The sequence below is a fragment of the Monodon monoceros genome, unplaced genomic scaffold, assembly GCF_005190385.1.
Source record: "Monodon monoceros isolate NGI ecotype Baffin Bay Population unplaced genomic scaffold, NGI_Narwhal_1 Super_Scaffold_3, whole genome shotgun sequence".
In the NCBI taxonomy this organism is placed as follows: domain Eukaryota; kingdom Metazoa; phylum Chordata; class Mammalia; order Artiodactyla; family Monodontidae; genus Monodon; species Monodon monoceros.
In genome coordinates, this window is record NW_021703780.1 from 62,129,900 (window position 1) to 62,139,675 (window position 9,776).

The window sequence follows — 9,776 nt, forward strand, 5'->3', positions numbered from 1 at the left end:
CTGGACCTGCTTCCTCTGCCCTGCCTCTCAGCTGGACTCCCCATCCTTGCACACCCTAAAATAAGCTGTTTCCCTGTTATCTTGTCTCTTATGTGTGTCCCCCCTCCCATGAATGTCAGCTGGCATAGGAGGAGTTTTTGGTCTTCCATGGCTGTATATCCGTAGGGTCTAGAACAGAGCCTGGTACACAGTAGGCACTCCATAAATGTCAGATGAGCAAATGTCCCAAACATCTCAATTTACCCACCTCTCACAGGGGGACTGGAACGCTTTTCTGAACCCCATCTCTGGAGTAAGGCAAGGGGAGATTTGCGGATTGACTGACAGTACTTGTGTCTGCCGGGGGCACCCCGGACAGCAATGCAGCCATCGCTGCCCCTCAGCGCACCTGCCGCCTCCCTCCACGCAGGCCTGCTCTTCATGCCACTCCCCATCCGTTGCTAAGACTCCTCTCAAGAGCCTGAAGTGGTAGGGACGACCGGATGGTATAGGCAGTGACTTGACCATGAGGACCAGCCAGCAGGGGGCGTAAAAGGGATAGGAACTGGTCTTTGGATCCTGAACCCAAACCCCAGAAACCAGGATCCCAACCCAGATCCCAGACTGCAAATCTGGAACCTGGAACGCCAAACCCAGACCACAGACCCAGGCCTCAGAATCCGAACCCCAAACTTAGATCCTGGAACTCAGAGCCCAGGACCAGATTCTGCTCTGGGGACCCAGACTCCAAAACCTAGGATGCCAAAGCCAGACCTTCAACCCAGACTCCAAACCCTAGACAGCAGGCCCAGGACCCAGGACTCTAAACCCAGACTCCAGGCCCGTAAACCCAAACCTAGACCCCAGACCCTGGACCCAGGACAGGGGCTGCTGGTTTTCCAAATGGGCACTGCCTCCTGCCCTGTGTAGACAAGGGTGGAGCAGGGGAGGGGTTAGCTCTTGGCTAACAGCAGGGGTGAGTGCTTGGCAGACCTTCCTGCTAGTGTTCAGAGGGGTATGAGGAATGTCCCTCATCCTGTCAGAGCCAATTTGGGGAACTCGGAATACGGTGGCCACATGGAGGGAATGGTGGGGAGTGAGGAGAGGGATGGATACGTGAGGCCTGGCTATCCCCTGGGCCCAGGAACCAAAGTCAGGGAAGGAGGGTCAGGCTCCCCACGTGCCCTTGCCCCCCTGGCCGCAGGCTCCTCAGACTGCCCTGGCCCGCCCAGGACCGCCCCTCCTGTCCAAAGCCTTTGGGCTGGGACGCAGGCCCAAACTTCCCGGAGGAGTCAAGAACGTGGCCTGGGCCAGACCCAGAGCCTTAGAAGTAGGTCAAATGTTGCTGTGCAGCAGGTCCTGGGGACCCCATCTGGGCATGGGCAGGCCCACGGGCTGCAGCTCACCCACCAGGGCACAAGCGTGTACTCACATAGATGTGGACTCACCACTACACGCCCATAAATACAGACCCTACACAGGGCCACTAGTTCCTGCCCAACTGCTCAGATGAGGGAACTGAAGCCCCAAGAGGGGCAGGAGCTGCCCAGCAACTCTGGATAGAGGTGGCACAAGGCAGCCACGAGGACCCAGAGAAGGAGAGGAATTTCTGCACCATCCCACGCCCCTGGAGCCTTGGGTGAAAGTCTGACTCCAAGGAGGACTTCCCAGCAGAGCTGCTCTGCCACCAACAGGATGTGGCCTGCTTCCCGGAGGCACAGCCCCAGGCCTTGAAAGATGGGAAGGAGTGGCCAAGGGGGAGGCAGGAGACTTCATATGCTCTTGTGACTCAGGCCGGTCCTGGCTCCTTTTGTCCTCAGTTTCCCCATCTGTACAATGGCCATGGGTGGGGCAAAGTGATCCTGAGTTCGAAAGACAGTCACTGCCCCTGAGCAGTGATGAGCCCGTCCTCGCCACCCCCATGCCACACACAGACAACTCTGTCCTCAGCAGGCCAAACACACCCCTCAGGCCCCTCCTTCTGCCCACTGTGCTGACGGGGACCAGATGCTCCAACCTTGTGGTTCTGGGGGTGGGGGTGGCAGGGCCCAGCGGGCTGGCAGACAAGCCCTGGGTTTGGCCCAGGGACCTATAATCAGCTCCTGCCCCTCTGATCCCGGCCCAGGACTGACGCTTGGGGCTGTGGTGTTCTGGCCGGCTGTGGCCACGGCCGCTATATTTGGGAGCCCAAATGAGGATGAGGGAGGGGTGGGCAGGCAGGAGCCTCCAGGGACCAATGTCTCATGGGGGACAGGGTGGGGGACACTGTTGGCCAGGCTTGTTCCCTTATGGAAGGAGGGCACAGCCTTGACTTCAGGGGCCCAATCTGAGGGGTGTGCTCTGCTCTCAGGGGCCTGGCCTGGGGGTCATCATCCCTGCCCTCAGTGGCTGGTCTAAGGAGGTAGATTGAAAGTCTGAGTGCATGAGAAAGGGGAGGGGGGTGCTGACAAGATGAATGGGAGTGGGAAAAAGGCTCTCAAAGGGCGAGGTATGGGGCAGAGGGGTCTGAGATGCGAGGGATAGGAGGAGGGTGCGCCAACATGCTACGCAAAGGGATGGAGAAAACAAAGGCCGGAAGCAGGGGTCCAAGGGAAGGGAGTGAGGTGCAGCCCTAGCCCTGGCTTCCCGGTTCTGCCTGCTGGTCTAGCTTCTAGAGGGGCCCAGCCCATCCCCCAGCATGGCCTGTGGCCTCTCTGAACTGCCCTGGACATTCCCCGCCGTTGGGCCAAACCCTGTACTCTCCCACCAGCAGTTTCCCAAAGAGCAAATATTTATTGTCCTTGGAAGAAAAAAAAGAGTCCCCTTTTAGGATCAGGGTCTGGGAGCTGCTACTGAGGCTTGCAGGGGTTCAGCAGCGGCCTGAGATGACCAGAAGCCCCACCTAGAGGCTGAAGGCAGAGGAAGGAGGATGAGCTGGCCTCAGAGGAGAGGGGCCGTGGCTGCCTCAGGCTGCTGGGCGGGGACTCTGCCCAGATCTCCATCTCTCCAAAATTTCCCCAGAATAGGTCTGAGGGTGTACAGACTCTGTCCCCACGGCATGAGGTATGAACGTGTGTGTGAGCGGGTAGATGTGTGCAGTCTGTGTGTGCTCAGATGCATCACTGTGGGCAGGAGGATGGGAACACATGTGTGATCCTGTGGGCGTGTGTCACACGAGGCTGTGACCACATGTGTGTAGGAGCACGCCTGGGCACTCCTGGCTCTGTGTGCGTGTCCATCTGGGAGCTTGTTCATCTGTTGGCATGGGGCGGGGTAGGGGCATGTGGACACAACCTCTGTTGAATGGCCAATTCAGTCAAAAATGCAAGTAAATTTAGCAGAGGAAAAAAACCCTGTCAGTCAGATGAGGAGTCTGAATTGGGTGGTTGTTTGACTGGATGGACCAACTGTCTCAGGCAAACAGTTTGCGCTGGCTGAGAGGAGGAACCAGCTCCCCTGGGCCATCATGGAGAAACTGGAGACGGGGACCCCGACTACGGCAGAGACCGACACGCAGAGACCAAGACAGAGACAGAGGTGGGGACAGATTCAGAAAGAGGGGAGGGAGGGTTGTTGAGGAGGACCAGAGACAAAGGGAGCGCCCAGGGCAGGATGGAGCTTCCCAGAGCCTACAGACAATGCATGTGCACACAGCCCTCTGGCCCCCAGTCCCAGCTGCAAGCCGGGTCGAAAGCAGATTCATTCTTTCCTCTCACTCACCCTCAAGCAGCCCAAGGTGGACGAGAAGGGGACACCAGACTGGGATGCAGGAAGGGAGGGTGGGATGGGCAGCTATGACAAGGAGACAGTGACAGGAATGAAGGCAGTGCAGGGGACCGGGATGGCAGTGGTGGAAGTGAAGGCAGGAGGTGATGGTAGTGATGACAGCAGAAGAGGGAAAGGTACCTGGGAGAGCCTCCCTCCCTGTCCCCTTGCAGACCACACCTAGCTGTGGTGGCCCCAGAGACCCAGGGTTGTCCCCAGCCCACCCCACCGAGCACCAGCTGTGTCCTTGCCTCCAGTGGCCACACAAACACCCTCTGTGGCTCAGGGTGTGGAGCTGCATTGCAAATGGCCCAAGCCCCCAGCCAGGAATAGTTAGGGTCAATTGCTGTACCTGCCTGTGTGGCTATTTATATATCTGCCTGCCCAACCCAGTGTATTCATGTCTAAAGTACAACACGCACGTGCACACTCACACACACACACTCACTCACAGGATACCCCAGTCAGGCTAACCCACCCCCGGTGTGTGTCTGTGTCTGTCTGAAGATACCTACTGGTCCCTGGACACCCCTCACGTCACCTGGTCCCTTTCTACCAATACGGGGGCCAACAGGGACCACACTGAAGTGTGTGTGTGCACCCATTCACACACACATACTCACGCACTCACATCACTCAGGAACCCCACCCACGGGTGCTTGGACCCAGAGCAGGCACACTCCTAGGCACACATCTTTAAACACAAACCCTCACACTCCATAGATGCCTTTGTGCACACACACCTTCACACACAGGCACACATGCACTTTGCCCACACATTCCCTTTGCGTGCGCACATACACACATTGACATGCCTCTGCATACACATACCCCTAACGCATCATACCTTCAAGCTCACGGTATAGGAAGAGCTCTGGGTGGGAATTAGGAGTGCTGGGAAGGAGGAGAGAGGCCGAGGGCAATAGAAATCAGGGAACCATGGCAGGCCTGCCTGGTGAGGTGTGGGTAGGTGGCAGTGTGAGTGCACGTGTGTGTGTGAGTTTGAACGTGTGTGTCCAGTATTTTGGAACCTTTCCACTGCCTCCTCTCCAAACCCCCTGGAGGGCCATCCCCACCCCCACCCTGCTCACAGAAGGAAATAGAGGCCAGAGCAGAGCAGCTGGGCCTGGGGAGGTCAGCGTCCCCAAGTTTGGGGCTTGCAAGCCTTAGCATCTGTGTTGTTCTTGGAACACCCAGGCCAGATAAGGACTGGGGTCAGAGCTCGGCTCTCGTGGGAAAGGACTCTCTGGAAGGCTCCCGACCCATTCCTTTCCCAGATGTTGGACCCCAGAGCAGGCAGCAGAAGGGCAAAGGGGATGGCTGGGGGACAGGTAGGGCCCCATCATGCTGGGCTGGAGAACTGGAGGGGGTCCACAGCAGATTCAGATTCACAGATGCCCAGGAACGTGCAGTGACCCCTCAAACCAGCCCAGGGACCTCCAATTGTTGGGCCTGGAGCAGACAGGAAGGGATGATACCAGACACCCTGCTCTCTGCAAAATCTGGACTTTGAGACCCTCTGCTCCAGGGAGCCTCATTAGGTTCTGGAGCCAGGGCTAATGGTCAGAGACTCGGTGTCTGAGAAGTCTGCAGCTTAGCTGGATGGAGAGGCTGTTTTGAGGAGATGGATGGAGTGCTGGGGGACATCAAAGCACCATGTCCCATCCAAAGCAAATCCAGGTGTTGGTCCTGGGATTGGTTATCGGGGCCAGCAGGGGACCCAGTTCTGGTCCTAGTCCCATCACTGACTCCTAGAGACTCTTGCCCTCTGGAGACCTCAGTGTTCACACCTGTACAATGGAGTGGGGTCTTAGGTCAGCTCAGCAGACACACAGTCCCCCCAGCACAGTCAGTTTGGGGCATCTTCGGACCTGAGTCTCCTCCTTCCCCCACTTGCACCAACCTTTGCCCCTGCCCAGGTCTCAGTGCCTCGGAGAAGGCTGAAGCTTCTTTGCTGGAGCTTAGAGCTTAGAGTCAAGTCAACAAGGGAACAATCGGCTGGAATTCCGCATGAATACAGGGCTCATCCAAGGCTACAGATAACCGAGGAGGGACTGGGGGATTCCTGTGTCCCCTGGGATCCTTGCCTGACTGCAAGCCCCACCCCACTGAAGAGGGGCCTGCCTTCGGGAGTCCTGGTCTGAGGGGATAAGCAGGAACCTCTCTGGTAGGTGTAGCAGGCCCCTCCCCCAGCGCATCCCCCACCTAGCCTGCCTGCAGCTCCCTGCCTGACCTATAATCACTGTAGATGCAGTTTGGGGTCAGGAACCATGAAGAGGAGCCATTGACTGCATCAGTCAAGAGCCCTCACCACCTTCACACCCCCGCTGCCTGGCCCTGGGGTCCCCCCGAACCCATCATCCCACTGAGAACAGAGGCCACAGGTTCAGATGGGCTGGCCTGGGCTGGAGCACTGCGGTCGGGCCCTCCCTGCAGCCCCAGGCCTCCCAAACTTCAGTCTCCCATCTAGGAGCTGGGCTCCAGTCCTGCCAGCTTGACCCTTGGGCTGCTCCCTGATTTGCTAAGAACTTTCCAATCCATCAGGTTTAATCTCCTAAGGCTCCCTGGAGAAGAACTTTCTAACAATGCATGACAAGAGACTTGTCCAGAGGCCAGAGGAGGTTCTTTCTGAGATCTTGGGATTCCCTCCCTCCTCTTGGGGAAACTGAGGCTCAGAAGAGGAAGGCTGTCTCCATAGCAACTGAGAGATAAGAGGGGCAAGGGGCGGGGAGAGTATTTGAAGTCCAAAGCTCCAGCCACTAATTCTCCCCTCCTGCAGAGACATGGGACAAGATGATGCTTTTTTTTTCTACCATGAAAGACTCAGCAGGACCACAGAGATGACCCAGTCCCTGCCCTCAGGGCTCGCAGTCTGTCAAGAGAGAGGCAAGAATCAAGAATCCGAGGCCTTACTCTGCTGGGGGCTCAGAAGCAGATCCAGGAAGACCTAGGAGAAAAGGGGACATTTGAAGGGTATATGAGACCCCCCCACAAGCCAAGAAGGGGAGGTCAAGTCAGACAGTGAGAAGCAGGGGTAGAGACTCACCAGGGTTCAGGCAATGGGAACCCCAGGGCAGTGGTGCCTGCAGGGAAGTGGCTCCCAGAAGTGGAGCCTCCAAGTCTCTGAGCCCAGCCCCGTACACAATAAGTTCTCAAGCGTTTGGGGAGTAAGTGATCTGATCCAGGGGGTCACAGGAAGGCGTCTGAGCAAAGGAGTGGCTCCATCAGGTCTGACCTTCCAGAACACTTTTCTTTCTCTCTCATCCCTCTCCTCTCTCTGCTAGGTCATCACGTCTTTGCCCCCGTCCGCCCCCAAATAGCCCTCTGCGATCATGCTTAAATTGGAAAATATATGTGGAGCACTAAGTGGGAGAGGCGGAGGTGGCCACTCTTCCGTCAGGGACCCAGCTCTGCTCCCTGGGCCAGGAATGGCTTCCAGAGCCGGCTGTGGGGCAAAGGGTGTTGCAGAGGGGCGGCGTATGCTAGTTGGCCTAGAAGTCAGCACTCCTGTTCCCTGCCTCTGTACACCCACACCAGCTCAGGAAGGCAGGGAAGGAAAGGGGCACAGTGGAGGTGGGGGGAGGCTAAACCACCAGTCTCCCTATGGAGAGAGCACGACTGAGTCCACAGTCGCTGGGGCTTCTGCTTCCCACCTGAAAAAAGGGGCTTGAGGCTTTCATTCACTTCTGAGGAGGCAGAGGGGCCCCGGAGATGGAGCAGCGGCCCAGGGCAGGTAGGAGCTGGGTGTGTGACTTTGAGCTGCCTCTTGTCCTTACTGGGCCCAGCTGGTGACCAGTGCCCCCTCCAGCTCCGGGGAGGTCTCTGAGATATGCATAGCCATTCTTCTGTCACCCTGGAACCTCCTCCAAGGTGGCAACTCACCTGTCTCCATCTGGGGCCCTTCAGCCTCTTCCACAGCCTGAGAGGGCCCTGGGTGTTGGGAAGGGCTGGAGACCTGGTCTGGATGAGCTGGGTGACCTCTAGCATGCCATTGCCCCTCTCTGAACATCGTTCTCCCACACAGTTTTATAAACTTCCCCAAAGTACTTCCCCTTCCGGCCAGTTCAGCTACGTCCATGGCGCCTCTGGGCCAGGCTCTGTGCCGGGTGTCGGACAGCCAGGCAGACACAGCCCTGGTCCCAGCCCGAGATGTTCCCAGTGTCATTGCCAGTTCATTGCTTAGCTCAGCTAGCGTGCCCTGAGGCATTCAGGGTGAGAGGAAACTGAGGCCCAGAGAGATGGCCCAGCAGTCCCCAGATGGCCCAGTCTGAACAAGGACCACCCACATAGACGGCCCCTCCAGGCCAAGCAGGACCCAGTGTCAAGAACTAAGGGTCCCCCACCCAAGGTCTCCCCACCACCGCCCCCAGGCAAGACCCAGTGTCTGAGCTAACCCCCTTCCCACTGCCTCCTCCTTCCTGGCCCCCTCATCCCTTCAAACCGCAGGGCCCATCCGGCCTCTGGAAAGCATGCCCAGGACCTCGGTGATATTTTGAGTTTAAGAAAACTTTGCAGTCGGCAGGAGCTCTTAAAGGTTATAAATAGCAGCAGCAGGAGCCCACGCCGGGAGAGGCGGAAACACGTGTCAAACACACATGGGAGGTGGTATTCCAAGGCACAGACCCCCTCCTCGCCACCACTAGGGACTCACCAGGCTTCAGTGGATTTTACAACCACTGGAGTGGGAAGTCACACCCCACCTGGAAGGTGTCTGGGAAAGGAGGCTCTGCTCTTGCCCCCAGCCAGGGTCCCTGAGCCGTTGGCCAGGTCGCCCCGGGCACTTGGGGGCGCTGCTGAAAGGGGTCTGGGGTGGGAGGTCTTGCTCCTACCCTCTCCCTCTCTGCCCAACACGGGAACCCCGGGGGCTGAGAGGAGTTTCGGATTGTGTCCCCTCTAACCCCGGTCAGCATAAGCCCGGGGTGAAGAAGGGATTATTCCAAGGTCACACAGGAGCTGGGTAGGAGTCAGACCCCCAACCCACAGTTCTTTTCACCAAATGCTGCCGCTGCATCCCTTCCATTTTGGGGGGCCACAGGACAACACCTTACCCCACCTGATTAAGTGCAGCTGGAGGACTGCGTGGAGAGGCCCCTGATGTGAGTCATCCCCTCCGGATCTGGAGGTGAGCAGACCCTAGGGCCTCATCTCTCAACAGCCCATCCAGTCCCCACGTTTCCACTTCTGATGAAGATCTGCCTTTGAACAGATGAGGAAGGGAGCGCTGGAGCGGGCAAGGGATTCCCCCACCCCAGAGGGCTGCACACCCATGCCCACCTTGCCAGGGTGTGGCTTGTGGACAACCCAAGGCCAGGTGTAGGGTCTTCACAAGGAATTCAGCTCTGGTTTGGGCCACTGCAGTCTCAGGTTTGCCTTGAAGGCCATACGCTTTGAGGACATGCTCTCAGGAGCCTGGTCTGAGGGAACACAGCCATGAAGACTCCTTTGATTTTCCCCACTGCTCCACAGTATGCATAGGCAGGAACCGTTACTCCAATGCAGAGACTGGGAAGCCAAGGCGTGTCTGAGTTCCCCATGGCCATCCCCAGTTCTGCCTCACTTGTGCCCCACCTGCTGCCCCTGGCCCCCCGCAGGTCTGGGGGCAGCAGCCAGGCCTGGCGTCCAAGCGCTCTGAACCTCAGGGAGCCCCGAAGGGTTTATGGGGCTCCTAATGAATGGGCCTGTTGAGCTCAGAGGGGGCCGGGCCCGAGTAAACATGACTGGGTCTGAGCTGCCATTCTCCCCCTGCCTCCTTCCTCAGGACCCAGGAGGAAAATACGACTTCCTGTCCCTGAGCTGAGGGCTAGACTCACCCCTCAGAGCCCTGGGCTGGGGCCCACAGGAGGAGCACAGCCTGGCCTGCACGGGCAGCCCCCAAGGTTGCGGGGTAGACGGGACCTCAGGTTTTCAGAGTCACAGGTCTGCATCCAGGACCTGAGTGCTTGGGCACTTTATGGGGCCCCTTCAAGCCTTGAACTGCCCATCTGTTACTGACAGACTGGGAAACTGAGGCCATGAATAGGAAGGGGATCCACAGGTCAGGACAGAACAGGCAC